The sequence below is a fragment of the Otolemur garnettii genome, unplaced genomic scaffold, assembly GCF_000181295.1.
Source record: "Otolemur garnettii isolate 467f Iridium unplaced genomic scaffold, OtoGar3 scaffold00005, whole genome shotgun sequence".
Taxonomy (NCBI): Eukaryota; Metazoa; Chordata; class Mammalia; order Primates; family Galagidae; genus Otolemur; species Otolemur garnettii.
In genome coordinates, this window is record NW_003852400.1 from 30,282,545 (window position 1) to 30,301,988 (window position 19,444).

A 19,444-nucleotide genomic window follows, 5' to 3' on the forward strand; every position below is an offset into this window, starting at 1 on the left:
AGACACGGGGTCTCACTCTTATTCAGGCTGGTCTGGAACTACTGAGCTCAAGCAATCCAGCTACCTCAGCATCACAGAGTGCTAGGATTACAGGTGTGAACCCCTACATCTGCACGTTTTAGTGGGGCACACATTCCCTGTGTCCCTGCTAGTTAAGGTATGATCATCTGACAAAATTTAGGCCAATGGCATTCAAGCAGCAGTTCATGGCATTATGAGGGCAGGTTTCGCCTCCTTAAAAAGAAACCTCTTTGTCCTCCACTCTTCTCTTCCCTTTCCCCCGAGAAATGATCAGAGCTTGAAAACAGCCACCTGGAGCCCGGAGATGGAAGCCACAGGTAGCAGACAGCAGAGCTTCCCTACTATTACTAGATGTACTCATTTTAAGACAGATCGGCAAAAAGAAAAACCACTGTATCTTGTTTGAGCCAGTGTATTTCAGAGTCTTGTTTTTTAGCAGTTTAGTCTGTACCCTAACTAATATAAAAACTAATATCGTAAGTGAACTTTCACAGTAAAAATGTTCTGGTCCTACCCTAACAGTAGACTTGCTGAGAGGGAGTAAATAGATATTGCAAGGTGGAAGGCCAAGAATCCTTTCTATGGTAAAATTTGTAACCAAGGCACCCCCTGTCTCTCTGAAAAAAGCGAGGGGCAGTTCTGGAAATTCAGGACATTAATGTGTGTTGTCTGTTCCTTGCTGCTTTTAGCAATGTTCTGCAAAAGAGATGAAGTCAGCCAAGAATTAATCAGTTTAATGCAGAAAAGGAGAGACGCTGCTGCTCTCTTCTCAGCAGGTGGTAAGCAATCGGAATCTAGGGAAGAATTAGCAACTTGGAAAAGTCAACTGTTCCTGTAAACAAAATAACAATAGAGAAGATTGTCACTCAGAATCTTGCTCAAGAGCCTTCCTTTAAGCATTCCAACCAGAAATGGGAGCCAATCCAGATACAAAATAAGATTAAGGGTCTTACTTTCCCACTCAGTGTAGCTGCTATTAATTCAAGAGAGAGAGTGACTGAGCCTTGTCACAGTGATGTCCTTATAAAGGCTTTGCTTGGGCTTTTTTCATAGGCAGCAGTCTGGAACCAAATAGATCAGGAGTCAAGAGTGGGAAAAAAAGGTATACCTTCCACCATGCACTGTAGATGTGCCCCAGGAAACTAAAGACAGGGCAGACTATCTCAAAGAGCAAAGCCAGGAAATCAAAAAAGGCAGTGGATGAGGTATATACCCAACAAAAATACATCTGTGCATCAAAAGATATAACATGAATTTTTTTAAGTGAAAAAATGAAGATCCTGATTAGCAATTTCCTTGTTTAAAGCAATCTGTAGAGGACAAATCAGAGGGATCATTTGCCTTCATGCACTGCAACTTGTGTTATAATTTTTTCCTTTTTTAAGAAAATGTATCATTTTTTAGACATTTTTACACTAATGTGAAAAGCAGCCAAATATTACTTGAGAACATTAATCCTTTAGGCAGATGTCATTTTCAGTATATAGTTATGCTGTTGCATACATTTCATCAAGTCTCCATCTCTTCAGAATAATGATTTCTAGTACATTTCTCTCCTAATGTAGGAAAGAAAATGTAGTAGTCATGTTTTCTGTTATCTGTGAAAAATGGGTCTTTTAATTTGGTTAACATGGCAAAATCCATCTCACTTAAATGTTTTATAACACAAATAACATGTTTACAAAAAATGCCTAATCACAAAATATTTTACATCGTTTCTGTGCTGATTGCAAGCAATACTGAATTACTATTCCTGAAAATGTATTATAATTCCGTTTAAGGTTTTAATAATTCATAAACTAAGATTAATGATGTTATCCACATCATTCTAGCTAATCTTAATGTTTACTAGATAAGCTGTAAACAAGAATGAGCTAATTTCATTTTCCTAATTTCCTGACATTGTCATTAGCTTGTGAGCTTTAGCTGGAATGTATTTTGTTAGCTCCTTCCCCCAGGGAACTCAGGAGGCCTAGTTAAAATAGTAGGAAGGATAACGGGGCTTTTAACTCCTTCCAATGGTCAGAAGAAGAGATGAATGTGGACAAGGTTTCACTGGAGTATATACACATCAAAGACACTGCTACATAGGTGAAAATTTCTCCCGACCCTTTCCCTTCCAGTGACTTGGAAACAGAAGATGAGTATGGCGTCTTCAGTAACACAATACTTTCTGGGAAACAATCTGACTCCACATTTTAGGGTTTTAGCAGGCATAGTGAAATTTATGGCAGACAGTTCAGAAGAGATAATGAAACAAGGAAGGCAAGTGAAGGAAGTTTGACCGTCTGCATTATTTTGAAGGGGCCAGGTGTTTGGGGAGAGGGGTTGCTCTGACAGATGATGTCAAAGCCGACTTGTCTGATTTCCCATCTCCCTCTATAGCTTGCTGCTACACCCTTTCCCTAGAGGTCTTTATATCTATCCTAAATTTCCTTTAGAAACAGATAGCCTCAGAGGTATCAGTAAAGTTGGGAGCTTATGGAATATTACAAGTTAAAACTATAATTGCCATCGAACGTGTAGTGTTCTGAGTTGAACTATTGTATTTTATAATCCAGAGGGGTGATAGTAGGCAATGATACTGCTATATAAACTTTTTTATTTTGGAGACAGAGTCTCACTTTGCCACCCTCAGTAGACTGCTGTGGTTTCATAGTTCACAGCAACCTCAAACTTTGGGGTTTAAGTAATTCTCTTGCCTTAGCCTCCTGAGTGGCTGGGACTATAGGCGCCCACCACAACGCCTGGCTATTTTTAGAGATGGGGTCTTGCTCTAGCTAAGGCTGGTCTCAACTCCTGAGCTCTGACAATCCACCCACCTTGGTCCCCCAGAGGGCTAGGATTACAGGCATGCGCCACCACACCTGGCCTTATGTGAGTTTTTTGAGAACACATTTTGTCACCCATTTGTCTACAGATCATTAACAATGAACAGATAAGCTCAGCACCTGTAGCTGAAGTGGCTAAGGTGCCAGCCACACAAACCAGAGCTGGCAGGTTCTAATCCAGCCTGGGCCCGCGAAACAACAATGACAACCAAAAAATAGCCGGGCATTGTGGCAGGCACCTGTAGTCCCAGCTACTTGGGAGGCTGAGGAAAGAGAATCGCTTAAGGCCAGGAGTTGGAGGTTGCTGTGAGCTGTGACGCCATTGCCCTCTACCCAGGGCAACAGCTTGAGGCTCTGTCACAAAAAAAAAAAAAAGAAAAAGAAAAGAAAAGAGAAACAATGGGCAGATAAATATTGACTTGGTTGTATTTGAACATCTGACTTCAAAACTAGAAGTCAGAAATCTGGTATCTAGACCCATCTGTGGAAGCAGGGGATTCCGTTAACCCGTGATGCCTGGGGTGGAGATAAGGAGTGTGCAGATACCATGTGCCATTTTAACATGGATATATAAAGCCATGATTAAAGCTTTGTATTAATGAAGGAGATAAAATACAGAATTAGCATATCCATAGTCATCCAGAGGAAGCAAGTGGTTTAAATAATCTATTATGCTATACTTAACCTGAAGACAAATATCACAGGTTATACAAACCACTGTCCCTATTCTGAGTCTTTTTTTTTTTTTTTTTTTTTTTTGAGATAGGGTCTTGCTCTGTCATTGAAGCTTGCATTGCAATGGTGCAATTATGGTTCATTGCAGCCCAGAACTAGGACTCAAGCAAATAACTCTCACCCTCCCAAATAACTGAGACTATAGGTGCATATACCATGTCACCCAGCTAATTTTTTATGTTTTGCAGGGGCAAGGCTGTTCCCAAACTCTTGGCTGAAGAGATGCTCTTGCCTCAGCCTCACAAAGTGTTAGGATGGCAGGTGTAAGCCATCCCACCTGGCTTGTATTAAGTATTTTGATAGAGCCACAGTGGCTGGCTAAAATGACAAATCCTGACCATGGACTGCCCCATGCAGAATATCTAGTCCCCCTCTTTACACAGAGTGCACTGTCTGTGGCCTTGGAGTTTTCAGAACATAGATCCTTGCATGTGGGCATTTGGTGCACATGATGGCTTCACTCACCAGCACCAAATAAAAACTAACAATAAAGTTTCAGAGCACTGCTGGTCTCATGTTTGGGCCTCATCTATTATTCCCTGGTAAACTGAATTCCGGAGTTATAGGTGTTTCTATAAAGTTATCATTGCTGCAGCTGCCTTTTTTTTGTGGGGGTGCCCTGTACAAAGATTATGGTATATTGCAGTGATAAAATAAGCAAGCTACAGGGTCAAACAAGGGGGCGTTTCTGGCTTATCTGCAGCTGCTATAGGCTACAGTGAATTACAATTGGACTAGTGCTATGTAGCCAAAGAAAAGAGTTGACAAGTACTTTCCATTTTTAGATGAGATAGTAATATTCTTTCTAGGGTCAATTTTCCAGCCAAATGGTGCAGAACTGGGAGAAAACAGCTCCTATTGTCAAACTAGAAGTGTAGGTTCTCACTATATAAGTCTGGGACAGATCAGAGTGCTCCTTGGTCAGAACAGAAGTGAAAGAAGTCTTTCCCAGAACATCTGTAGTCCTCTCTGAAAATGAAATACCAATAGTAGCCACACTCTGCATATCTTGTTTTGTGAAAGAGAAATTACCTTTATTTTCTGATAAAGATATAAACTAATTAAACCTCCTCATCTCAGCATAGTAGCACATTAATGCATCCTAAAGGAACAGGACCCAGCTCCAGAGGGCCTCAAAAGCAATCTTGGTGTTGATCAAAGTTTTCTTAAGAAAGCAATAAAAGGAGGATGATATTTTAGAACACAGAGCAAGCCTTCCTCCAAATCTTCTTTCTGTCCTTCACTAAAGCTGTTCATTTTTTCCACTTTTTTTCTCATTCTCTTCCCACTCTCATTGTCCTCAGCTTCCAGCAGGATCCACCACCCCTCAACATGATCGAACACAAGACAGGGAAAACAACGACAAGATAGTAGCTGGCTGAGCTGGGAAGATTTGCCTTCTTACAAGGAAAAGGGAGCTCGACTAGTCCACATAGTGCTGGAAGTTCTAGCCAACATAATCATGCAAGAGAAGGGTATCCAAAGAGAAGGGCATCCAAAGAGAAGGGCATCCAAAGAGAAGGGCATCCAAAGAGAAGGGCATCCAAATGGGGCAGAGGAGGACAAACTCTTCTTCTTCACTGATCATATGATCTGATACTTAGAAAACCCCAGAAACTCAACCACAAAACTCCTGAAAGAGATCAGGAAATACAGTAACATCTCAGGGTATAAAATCAATGTTTATGAATCAGTAGGTTTTATATAACTCAGGAACAGTCAGCTTGAAAAGCAAATCAAGGACGCAAGTCCCTTCACAGTAGCTTCAAAGAAAAAGAAATACTTAGGACTATACCTAACAAAAGAGCTGAAGGATCTTTACAAACAAAATTATGAAACCCTAAGAAAAGAAATGGCAGAAGACATTAACAAATGGAAGAAAATACCATGCTCATGGTTAAGAAGAGTCAACATTGTTAAAATGTCTGTTCTACCCACAGCAATCTACAGACTCAATGCAATCTCCATTAAAATACCAACATCATACTTTGAAGAACTGAAAAAAATAGTATTTTGTTTTGTAGGGAATCAGAAAAAATCCTGTATAGCCATGGCTATTCTTAGTAACAAAAATAAAGCTGGAGGCCACCCTCTCCTAGACTTCAGGTTATATTATAAGTCCACAGTGGTCAAAACAGCATGGTATTGGCACAATAAAAGAGACAGAGACATATGCAACAGAATAGAAAACCAAGAGATGAAACAAGTCTCTTTTTACCATCTGATCTTTGATAACCAAACAAAAGCATTCAATGGGAAAAAGAATCCCTGTTCAACAAATGGGGCTGGAAGAACTAGATAACCTCATATAAAAGACTGAAACTGGATCCACACATTTTACCACTTATAAAAATTGACTCAAGATGGATAAACGATTTAAATCTAAGACATGAAAAATTAAAAATCTTAGAAAAAAACGTGGGAAAAACTCTTGATGATGTTGGACTGGGAAAGATTTTATAAAGAAGACTTCAGCACAACAACAAAAGTAAACAAATGAGACTTAATTAAGCTGACAAACTTCTGCACCACTAAGTACACAACAATTAAAGCAAAAAGACAACCCTCAGAATGGGATAATATATTTGCATGATATGAATCTGATAAAAGAGTGGTAACTAGAATCTACAGAGAACTCTAAAAGTTAATAAACAAAAAAAGAGCAAACAATCCCATCTACCACTGGGCAAGAGGTATGAACAGAACTTTCTCTGAGAAAGACAAATGAATGGCTGACAAACATTCAAAGAAATGCTTATTGTCCCTGATCATCAGAGAAGGCAAACCAAACCACCCTGAGAAACCACCTAACCCAGTGAGATTGGCCCACATCACAAAGTCTCAAAGCTGAAGATGCTGACTAATACACCCTCTTTGGAAGGAAGTATGGCGAATCCTTAAAGAACTCAAATTAGACCTCCCATTTGTTCCTGCAATCCCATTACTAGGCATCTACCTAGAAGAAAAAGAAATCATTTTATTATTAGGACATTTGCACTAGACTGTTTATCTCAGCTCAGTTTACAATTGCCAAGATATTGGAAACAACCTAAATGCCCAGCAACACAGGAATGGATTAACAAGCTGTGGTATATGTATACCATGGAATACCATTCAGCCATTAAAAAGGATGGCGACTTTACATCTTTTGTATTAGCCTTCATGGAGCTGAAATACATTCTTCTTAGTAAAGTATCACAAGAATGGAGAAGCTAGAATCCAACGTACTCAATACTAATATGAAGTCAGTAGACGATTTACTACACACCCACAGAAGCAGGAGGAAGGGGAGGATAGTGGAGTGGGAAGAGGGGAGGTGTGAGGGGATGAGTGTGCTCCCACTCAGTGGGCACAGTGTGAGGGTGTATGGCACTCCTTTGAGGGGTGGGACACTGCCTAAAAAATGTAAACATTGTAACCTAATTCTTTGTACCCTCAAATTAATCTGAAACAAAAATTTAAAAAATCATAAGAAAAAAACCAGAAAGATTACAACGGATCTGGAAAATTCTTTTTTTTTTTTTTTTTTTTTTTTGTAGAGACAGTTTCACTTTAATCACCCTCGGTAGAGTGACGTGGCATCAAAGCTCACAGCAACCTCCAACTCCTGGGCTTATGTGATTCTCTTCCCTCAGCCTCCCAAGTAGCTGGGACTACAGGTGCCCACCACAATGCCTGGCTATTTTTTTTGTTGCAGTTTGGCCAGGGCCAGGTTTGAACCTCTCACCCTCGGTATATGGGGCTGGCACCCTACTCACTGAGCCACAGGTGCCACCCTGGAAAATTCTTATTGTCTAGTGATGTTGTAGCCCAATGTGGTATGCAAGTGTTTGTGGTGACACTGGTGGAAAGAGAACTTCTGCACCGCCAGCAGAAGTTAAGTTTACTACATACAGTTCAGTATGGTACATAATACTTGATAATGACAATACATGGCTGTTACTGATTGATAAAAAAAAAAAAGAAGAAGAAGCAAGAGAGAGGAGGAATGCAAATTTGTAATGTAACTGTATTTACTTCATTGCTGTCACAAAGATTTTTTCTCCAGGATTGTCCGAACAAATTAGAAACCTGACAGCTTAAAACAACAGAAACTTATTTCTGTCCAAAATCATGCTGTCTTCAGGCCTGTGCACCCTACAAGGTTGTGAGGGAAAAACCTTCCTTGTTTCTTTGGGATCCTGCTGGCTCTGGGTATTTGTTGGTTTGAGGCAGCACAGCTCTCATCTCAACTCCTTCTTCACCGGGCCTCTTTCACTGTGTCTGTTTTTATCAAGACATTTGAGATAGAATTTAGGGCCCATCTACTTAATCTGGGATGTTCTAATCTCAAGATCCTAGGCTGGGCACCGTGGCTCACACCTGTAATCCTAGCACTCTGGGAGGCCAAGGCAGGTGGATTTCCCTGAGCTCATGGGTTTGAGACCAGCCTGAACCAGAGTGAGACCCCACCTCTAAAAGTAGCTGGGTGTTGTGGTGGGCGCCTATAGTCCCAGCTACGTGTGAGGCTGAAGCAAAATCACTTAAGCCCAAGAGTGAGGATGCTGTGAGCTGTGGCACTAGGGCACTCTACTGAGGGTGACAAAGTGAGATTCTCTCTCTCTCAAAAAAAAAAAGTAATCTCAAGATCCTTAGCATAAGGAAAGAGTGCAGGTAAGTTCACCCGAAAATGTGGCTCCCTGTATAGTGAGAATTTTGAATTCAGAGCCTTTGAGATCAACAGCTGCTAGAATAGATTTCCCCCCACCTACATAAACACCAGAGGTACCACCCGTGTTTTAGATCCCCCTCCCTGTGGTCTCGGCATCTGTTGCAGGGAGGAAGACGAAGAGTGCCTCTCATTTCCTCCACCATGTGAAGTTACAGGGAGAGGACAGGGCGTCTGTGAACTGGGAGGTGGGTGGGCCCTCACGAGAAGCTGAGTTTGCCAGCACCTTTATCTTGTGTCTCCCAACCTCCAGAACTGTGGGGACAAAATCTCTCTTGGTTATAAGCCCCCCAGTTTATGGTATTCTGTTGTAGGAGCCTGAATGATGGTAACAGGAGAAAGCAAACTGCCACAGAGCCCGAGAAGAAGAGGACTAGGGAGGAGAAGGAGACGAAGGGAAAGACTGTGGGGCAGATTTCTGGGGAAAGGAGACGTTCTCAAAGCTGCTGAGTCAAGTAAGGGGAAAATCCCACCAGTATCCATTAGATTGAACAAAATGCGTTAATAGAAACAGCTAGGACAGCAAACTTACTCTTCTTTGAGAGTAGTGGCAAGGGGGAGCCCAGGAGCTACAGTGGGATCTGTGGTTGAAGGAAAATATCTTTAAAATGCAAGGATCGGGCTCGGCGCCTGTGGCTCAAGTGGCTAAGGCACCAGCCACATACACCTAAGGTGGCAGGTTTGAATCCAGCCTGGGCCGCCAAACAACAATGACGGTTGCAACCAAAAAATAGCCAGGTATTGTGGTGGGCGCCTGTGGTCCCAGCTACTTGGGAGGCTGAGGCAGGAGACTCACTTGAACCCAGGAGTTGGAGGTTGCTGTGAGCTGTGATGCCATAGCACTCTACCCAGAGGGACAGCTTGAGGTTCTGTCTCAAAAAAAAAAAAAAAAAAATGCAAGACCGGGTGGCGCCTGTGGCTCAAAGGCGTAGGGCACTGGCCCCAGATGCCGGAGGTGGTGGGTTCAAACCAGGCCTGGCCAAAAACTGCAAATTAAAAAAAAAAAAAAAAAGCAAGGGCCTTGAGTCTATTTACATGCTGAGGTGAAACTCCTACAGAGTTTGAGAACACAGAAAAGAGTGGAAAAAGTGAGGGGAGGGTCCCATGAGAAAGCAGGGAGACATGGGATCAAGATCAACCCTAGCGGCTCAGTGCCCATAGCTCAGTGGTTAGGGCACCAAGGCAGGCAAGTTTGAACCCGGCCCAGGCTTGCTAAACAACAATGACAACTGCAACAAAAAAAGCCGGGTGTTGTGGAAGCCGGGTGTTGTGGCAGGCGCCTTTAGTCCCAGCTACTTGGGAGGCTGAGGCAAGAGAATCACTTAAGCCCAAGAGTTGGAGGTTGCTGTGAGCTATGATGCCACAGCTCTCTACCAAAGGTGACATAGTGAGACTCTGTCTCAAAAAAAAAGAAAAAAGATTAACCGTAGACACTTCCACTGTCCCCAGAGGAAAGAATGCTCTCAGAAAGCCTGGGAGGTATGACTATCTGCTGAGTAAGGACAGGCATAGTATATGTGAATACCTGAGGCAAATAGGTAAGGCCTAAAGTCACCAGTATGGACAGACATTTAAAAAAAAAGAAAAAAATGAGGACAAGTTCTGGTAGCAGGTGATGTTGAGACCATTTTTATAAGTTTATAAAAATGACAATTTTAATATTCAATAATGAAGTTATTCTCCATAGCATTTCAGGCCTATGCAGAAGGCAAAGTCACACTGACTCTTAGGTCTATTTTCAATTTCTCTTATTTTCCTGTTTTTTTAAAAAAGTATCCACCTCAAAATTTATTATAAAATTTTATACGCAGTACTTGAAATTTTATGAGGCTGACAGTGATGCACAAGTAAATATACTTCTATAAGAATGCTCAGTAAGGAAATAAAATGGCTGGAAGGAAGCACCAATTCAAACCCCCTTCTCTCATCCTCTCCACCTAGCTTGGAGATAATGTTCTCAGTGCATGGAAAGACGTTGTTAACATATCAGCTAAACAATCTGAAAAGCAATGCTGTATATATGTATACATACGTGTTTTTAGGGTATGTTGATCCCCCCCCCCTAATTTTAAAGAGTCCGTTTCCTACAAAGAAGCTAGAAATCAGTGTTCCTATTCATCCTTGCAGTTAGTGGGGGGGGGGGGCAGGCATGGGATGCTAATGCCACCTGTCAAATGCAAACAGTCTAGGCTTGAACTGGGAGCTAGGGACACCAGAGTTGGGCGGATGTGCCCAGTCTGTGGCTGAGGTTATAGCACTCTTGTCCTAGCTTATCCTGAGAAGTACCAGTCTGTGGTGGCATCACCCAGAAGTCCAGAAGTGTCTGCAGTGGTGTCTTTGCTAGGAGTTAATCCAGGGGTGTGAGCTGGGGTATTATTCCTGACTGTGCAGCTTCTAAGTGAGGGTCTCTGGCCCTCCTACAGATTCAGAGATCTCCCAGCATCTTGTAAGTTTCATATCTGGTTAACTAACTGTAACTGATTTCATTTGTTGGCATCTGGGAACCCTGATGGATACTTGCAGATGAGGGTGTTGGATTTGAGGGTTTCTTGAAAGAAAATATCTTCCCATGTAGTCACCTCGCATTCTGACCTCAGTGAGGGCTGTGGTTTCCAGGAAATTAGTGGCTAATGCAGAGAGTTCCATGATCTCAGATGAGTCCCCAAAGTTGCGTTCATGGATAATCTTGGCTACATCAAAAATGTAAGAAAGAGCCAACATTTTCTCCCGCCCATGAAATGAGTTGTTAGAGCTCCTCAGGATGGATAAAAAGAAATCTGGCTCTCTGATCCCTTTTAAATCACTTGGAGTTTAATGCTTAGAAGAGTCACAAAGGGAAAAAAGCAAATTTAAATTGTAGTTTTCCCATGTATTTGATTCAATAATTTGTAGAATGTTCAAGGCTAAGATTATGAAGGAGAATAATATGTGTTAAGAGACATTACAACAATAATTAAAGACATTTTATTTCTTCTACATGTTTTTTACAAATAGATACAATATTATCGTGTGTTTCTATTAATAATTCTTCAGAGTACAGTACAGCGCTGGCAAGAACACAGTCTCTAAACATTGTACATTTGTACTGATATAGTTGGTCTTTGCATAAATGCGTGTTTAATTTCCAAGACATAAATATCAGCTGCAAAAGGAACCCATATACATAACACTGTCTGTGTTTATGCTGAAGCTTCACTACTCACATGGTGCTCAGTGATGTGGTAAGGAGTCCAAATGTTCAGCCTGGATTAGATGCATGTGAACACAGCTGCCAAAACTGATGTTTGTGTCTCCATCCCCTGGCACAGGGGATTGCCAAATACCTTTGCTCAATCTTTGTTTAGTCCTCTTCTTTGATGTTGTAGCAGTATAATTTTTATACTTTATTTGGAATGAATTTTCTGTGATATGAAAACACAGCTTAAGCTGAACTCCTCGAAGGCAGGTTGTTTTGCGAAGTCTTGCATATGTGACTGGAGATTGGCAGCTAGTATGTGCTAATTATTTGCTTGCCAGCAATCCTCTCTTCAGATGACCAATTATTTTGATCCAAAAACTCAAGGTGATCCATTAAAGCCTTATGATCTTTTCCCTTTGAAGTAAAAAACTATAATGAATTCAGTCAAAATTTCAATTCTCCTAAACACAACATGAATAATAATAACCTCTGTATCTCTTCTGAAAAGCTGAAGTATTGCAAATTTTTTTTTACTTGTATAAATGTGCTGGATTTTAAAATCCTTGTATCTGGGCAACTATGCAAGTCTTTTTAAAGAAACATGGTTTGCTCGCATAAACTAATTAGTTTTGAGAGATTGTTATTGCTTTTTTTAAAAACCAGTTCAGTGATTTTTCATGTAATTACCATCCAAACCAATTTTAGAATAATTTTAGTATACTTAAAAAAAAAAAAAAACCTCACACTCATTAGTAGTTACTTCCCATTTTTCCTCAACCCTCCCCTTTCTCAGCCCTGAGCAACCATTAATATATTTTATGGCTCCATGGATTTGCCTGTACTGGACATTTCATACAAATGGAATCACACAATATTTGATTCTTTGTGACTTCTTTCACTTAGCATAATGTTTTCAAGTTTCATCTACATTATAGCATGAATCAGTATTTCAGTTCTTTTTATTGCCAACTAATGTTACTTTGTGTAGATTTTGTTTATCCATTCATCAGTCAGTAGACTTTGGGTTGTTTCCATTTTTTGGCTATCTGAATAATGCTGCTATGAACATTCATAGATAAGTTTTTGTGTGAACATATTTTTTTCCTCTGGGGTATATGCCTAGGGGTGGATATCTTAGCTTTTTAAGGAACTGTCAGAAAGTTTTCCAAATTGGCTGTACTATTTTATATCCCCATGAGCTACTTACATAAAACTTCTTTAATAGTTTTATAGCAAAATAACTTTATAGCAACAGATGCTGGTGTGGATGCAGAGAGAAGGGACACTCTTACACTGTTGGTGGGACTGCAAACTAGTACAACTTCCATGGAAAGTAGTATGGAGATATCTCAAAGGACTAAAAATACACCAACCATTTGATCCTGTAATTCTACCACTAGGTTTTTACCCAAAGGAAAAAAACCCATTTTTATCATAAAGACACTTGTACTCAAATAGTTACAGCAGCTCAATTCACGATTGCAAAGATATGTAAACAACCCCAAATCCCATCAATATATGAATGAATTAATAAAATGTGGTATATGCATACTATGGAATACTACTCAGCCATAAAAAGTGGGCTGACCTGGTATCTTTTCTAAAAACCGGGATGGAACTGAAGACTATTCTCCTAAGTGAAGTATCACAAGAATGGGGGAAAAAAAAAACCATATGTCACTCAAATTAAATTAGAACTAGTTGATCAACACTTATGTACACATGGAAGCAAAACCCAACAAACTTCAAGTAGGTGGGAGGCAGAAGGAGAGGATGGGTAAGCTGACACCTAACAGACACAACACACGGTTTTTGAGCAGAGGGCACACCTTACAACTTTGACTTAAAATATAGAAAAGCAAACTATGTAACCAAAAAGTATATACCACCATCATATTCTGAAAAATTTTTTCTTCTTTCTTTTTTTTTTGTTATATTCTGAAAAATTTTTAAGGTATTTTTCATTAAAAAAATTTGTATTCTTGGAATTATTAAAAACTTTGAATTCCTCTATTGAATAATATAAAACTCCTTAATATTTGAGTAAAGTCTAAACAAATAGATTTTTTACTTGTTTAGAAATTATAGCTTAGAATCCAAAATATTAAATATAACTGATTTTTAGAAACCTGATTTTAATATCTATTTCTTCTTTAGTTATCTTACATATAATTATATTTTATAAGTTTACAGATTGTACATGAACTTCAAAAGATCCAATCACAGGCTCAGTGCCTGTGGCTCAAGTGGCCAAGGTGCTAGCCACATACACCTAAGGTGGTGGGTTTGAATCCAGCCTGGGCTGCCAAACATCAATGATGGCTGCAACCAAAAAATAGCCGGGTGTTGTGGCGGGCGCCTGTGGTCCCAGCTACTTGGGAGGAGACTCACTTGAGCCCAGGAGTTGGAGGTTGCTGTGAGCAGTGATGCCACGACACTCTACCCAGGGGGACAGCTTGAGGCTCTGTCTCAAAAAAAAAAAAATCCAATCACAGTCTACTTTTGCTTCCTGCATTCTGAGCTAATCCAATGACTTCCTTTAACCTGCTAATAAATAAATGAGAAGTTCATACAGTAGTAACAAAACCCAGAAAATATTAGCCATGTCAATCATTTATAAACTCCATTTCTTATGAAATATACAAAATCATTAATATTTTTCTAGACATACATATTTATCCCTTATATATAAATAAATGAAACTAAGAAATAGTGATATAGTTTTTCTCTTAGGTATAAAAAATGTTACATTTTAAGTTGATCTTCTGATTCCAATGGTTTAGCAACAATTGTTAAAGTCTCTGTCTCTGTTAATATACACAGAGACCTCCAAATTCCTCACCCCTCACAGACTGAGATCTGTAGTCAGTGCAAGACATTTCCATGGATCATTCGTAATTTCCTTATACCTCTATTTTAGAATAAAATAAAATTTTTCCAGTTTGAGTTAAAATAGTGGCATTGAGTTATTTATGGTCTATATCACAAACAATTCTGTACAGTGTATGATGCCAAATTAAGTACTGTTTATTTTTGTAATGATTCAACACATAAATTGTATGTACAACTTTCTAATATTTTGGATTGTTCCCAAAACATGTCCTAGTTATTGTACTTAAACTTAAAACATCTTAGAGCAATTTAATTGCAGAATTATTACAATGGTTTAGAATCTGACTTTGTACATTTCTAATGTCTTAAGATATGTATTTTTTTTTTAAGAGACTGAGTTTCACCCTGTTGCACAGGTTGGAGAACCATAGCCTGATCTCAATTCACAGTAACCTTGAACTCCTGGGTTCAGGTGATCCTCACACCTTGATCTCTCAAAGGGCTAGAGTTGTAGGCGTGAGCCTTGCCTTTAAAATATTTGACTTTAAAACACTTGGCTTTAGGCTTGATGCCTGTAGCATAGTAGTTACAGAGCCAGCCAAATACACTGAGGCAGGCAGGTTTGAACCCAGCCTGGGCCAGCTACACAACAATGATAACTGCAACAAAAAATAGCCAGGCACTGTGGCAGGAGCCTGCCTGTAGTCCCAGCTACTGCAGGGGCTGAGGCAAGAGAATCACTTAAGCCCAAAAGTTTGAGGTTGCTGTGAGCTGTGACGGCAAGGCACTCTATCAAGGGTGACATGGTAAGACTCTGTCTCAAAAGAAAAAATAAATAAATTGACTCTAAATTTCATAATTCTCCCAGCATCCTTTCAATTTATAATACAGTGAATAGCCATCCCAAAGAAAATATAAACACTCATAGGTTTCATGTTTGGTGAGCAAACAGGCAATAAAATAATCCCATTTTCTATTAATAGGCAGTGTTATCTTTATTTTTTATTTTTATTTTTTTGAGACAGAGCTTCAAGCTATCCCCCCTGGGTAGAGTGCTATGGCGTCACAGCTCACAGCAACCTCCAACTCCTGGCCTCAAGTGAGTCTCCTACCTCAGCCTTCCAAGTAGCTGGGACCACAGGTGCCTGCCACAACACCCGGCTGTTTTTTGGTTGCAGACGTCATTGTTATTTGGTGGGTCTGGGCTGGATTTGAACCCGCCACCTTAGGTGTATGTGGCTGGCGTCTTAGCCACTTGAGCCACAGGTGTTGAGCTGACAGTGCTATCTTTAAATAGAAGATAGCAAGACAGTCCCCAGCATCAGTTGTTTCTGTTGTAAGCATTAAACTTTATTTCATTCTTTGATTTTGAAACTACATCTGGATGCCTTAAAACCATAAAATTCTTTTGGATTGAGAATGTCATAAGTTTACTGCCAATTCTCAGTAGATTTCTGTCAGTTATTAGTCTTTGAATATTATATCTTCATGATAAATGAAGCATGCAGAGGGATTATTGCGCTAAAAACAGGAAATGTTCTTTCAAAACAAGAATGTACTGCTCTTCCATGTTTTTTCCCCACTGTTCTCATGGGTTTTAGTCTTCTTTCTGAAAGTCATCTTCTCTCCCTTCCTGGGTTCCTCTGCACTCCACACCCCAGGAGTCAGCATGGGGTCACAGACAGGGCTTCTATAATACTTGGAGTAAGCCAAGTTACAGATTCAAAAATTACTAGCTTAGTAACTTTTGTCAGGTGAACCCACTTAATACAATTGAGTCTTGATTTCTTTACTTATAAAATAAGGATAAATCACACATACCTTGCTTTTCTTTATAGGGCCGTTTTGAGGATAATTGATAAAAGTGGAAAACGTATTTTTTAAATAACTTCTCTCCATTCATTTATGCAACACATATTGATTTTTATAGAAATACAAATGGTTTAACAAATACCAAATTTACATCTCAGTTTGCTCATGACATTATTTGTAAATGGCCAGCCATTTTACCTGTCTCTTCACTAGAAGGTCAGAAAATTATTCTGGGTTTTCTGTCCGCTTACCTGTTTCACACCAAAAAAATTCAACAGCTGAGACTAGTGCTTAACTCCTAATTGCTTAGGACTGAAATGTTGCTTAGTTAGTTTAGGTTCTGTGATCCTCGGGAAGCTAAGAAAAAAAAAAAAAAGGAATCACATGTCAGTTAAGAAGTATCTTATCTAGCAATTATTATAACAACCCAATGAAAAAAACAGGGCACAAAGACTCTAAGGCACACTTAATTTGTTGATTTATTCATTCTAATAATATATTTATTCTAAATGCCCACCATTCGCCAGGTTTAGTGGCTGGCCCTAGTTCAAACAAGGCGAACTGAAGCCTTGAGTTTTCCTTTGATCTTGTACAACCTGAAGAGGGCACGCTTACCTCTCCTATCTCAGATCTCCCCTGAAACTTGTTCTAGTTTCTCACACAGCTTTCTGTAGCAGACATAACCTACATTCACTACAAATGAAAGTAAGATCCACATGTCAGCCCCTTGGCACCTCTGATATCAATATAGCTGAGCAGTAGCAATTCCCTCTTCCTAGCCTCACCTCAAGCCCTTTCTTAGTTTTTTGCACAAAGATCATGATATTGATACATACTAGCCTGGATTGCTGGGATACAGGCAGCCTCCCCTGCCAGAGCAAACATACCTGCAGGTCTTCTAACTTCCTCCTACCAGTTAAAGAACTATATAAAGTAGTGTGGTTTTACAAAATTCTATGAATGTGAAAATACAGGCTTTTCTCCAACTTTCTGTCTCCCTTCTTCTCTAGTAATAATACTTTTCCTCCATCTATGCCAGCGACTCTGGAAATTTATCCTGCACTGATCTCTGTCCTGAATTTCGTCAGTGATTTTCAGCTATTTTTGTTCCCTTAGTTTCTAAAGATTTTACCCCTTGATAGTTTGATTCAGTAGGTCTGAGTAGGAAAACTATAAAATCTTTTGATTATCACATCAGAGTTACAGCTCTGAGAAACTTTGAATTTTCATGGAGTGTGCTATTAAATCACAAATTATTGTGAAAAATAATAATAAAGAAAAAAAGGTTGAAAGCCATAGGGCAGGAAAGGTGGCTCGTGGCTATAATACTAGCACTCTGGGAGGCTGAAGTGTGAGGATCCCTTGATCCCAGGAGTCTAGAACAGCCTCAGCAAGAGTGAGACCCTACCTCTACCAAAGATAAAAAAAAGTTAGCTAGTGAGTGGGTACTTGTAATCCCAGGAGTCTGAGGTTGCTGTAAACTAAGCTGACATCAGGGCACTCCAGTCTGGGTGACAGAGTGAGACTCTGTTCGATTAAAAAAGGAAGGAAGGAAGGAAGGAAGGAAAGTTGGAGGCCATAAAGTTTTAGTAATACAGAAAAGTAATCATTAGGCCAGCCATAGTGGCTTACACCTGTAATCCTAGCACTCTGGGAGGCTAAGGCAGGTGAATTGCTTTAGCTTTGGAGTTTGAGACCAGCCTGAGCAAGAGACCTCTGTCTCTACTAAAAATAGAAAAGAAATGGCTCAGTGCCCATAGCACAGTGGTTAGGGCACCAGCCATATACACCAAGGCAGGTAGGTTCAAACCCAGCCCGAGCTCGCTAACCGACAATGACAACTACAACAAAAAAATAGCAGGGTGTTGTGGCAGGTGCCTGTAGTCCCAGCTACTTGGGAGCCTTAGGCAAGAGAATTGCTTAAGCCCAAGAGTTTGAGGTTGCTGTGAGCTGTGATGCAACAGCACTCTACCAAGGGCTGCATAGTAAGACTGTCTCAAAAAAAAAAAAAAAAAGAAAAGAAAAAGAAAAAAGAGCTAAAGCAAGAGGTTCCCTTGACCCTAAGAGTTTGAGGTTTCTGTGAGCTATGATGACACCGTGGCACTCCACCCAGGGCAACAGAGTAAAACTCTGTCTCAAAAAAAAAAGTAATTGATCCTCAGCTTTTCTTTCTGTGAGTCTAAAATTGATACAAAAATCAAGCAATCCAGCTTTGATTTCATGTAGGGTTGTCTATTATTGTCCCTCTTCTTCCTTACCAGAATTCTTACACACAATTTACCGCTTTTATAGATCCTCGACAGCAGGTACAAAACAGCTATGTTGCCAAGAAAACAGCTTTTATTTTAATGCCTGCTGATAGCTTCAATAACTTTTCTGCTACGTTCTGCTCATGAGAGCATTAAAAGCAATAGCAGTTTAGAGAGTATGAGTGAATCCAAATGTATTATCTGCTTATATCTATCTTATAATCTAAAAATGCTGGTTAACAGAAGTGACTGAATTTTAAAAAATCAATGTTAAAAAAAATCACCTCATCAGGTGATTCTAACAACCATTTACAAAACCCACTGTGTTAGAATCGTCTATAAATGTACACTCTACCACTTCAAACTTCTATGCTAGTCCAGGGTCAGATCTTCTCTACCACACTGATTCTGCCTTTCATAATTCTTAATTTTGTTAATGATTTCAATATCTTTATATTTATTCCAACTAAACTCTTAAGAACATTACAATTTACATACATCTAATAAATTTCTAGGACCCATCAATCTTCTCTCCAAATAAGTAAAGTCTTATTTTGCTTTCATTGTATTTCCTCCAGATTATCATAATGTAGGACTTCCATTACCTATGCCCAGAAGACTTACTAAGCTTTCTAACTATTCCTTTTCCCTCTATTTTTACTTATTTTTTGCCAGCATAATCTTTGTAAAGCACATATCTTAGCCTGTTGATCTTTAATTGAAAAAAGGAAAAAACAAACCTTGGATGTGTATGCATTATGTGATGGGTATACACCCATCTCATGAGCTTGGGGTTTAGGAAAGTCACCACTCTTGTTTGTTCAAAATAAACCACTTCATAATCAAGTATTGGGCAGGACACCAGTATTTGTCTCTTGAGACCACTCCTCTCTCACTGAATGATCTCATAAGCATAAGAATTTAATTAATTAATTATTTTTTTTTTTCCTGAGACAGAGCCTCAAGCTGTCCCCCTGAGTAGAGTACTGTGACATCGCAGCTCACAGCAACCTCCAACTCCTGGGCTCAAGTGAGACTCTTGCTTCCGCCTCCCAAGTAGCTGAGACCACAGGTGCCC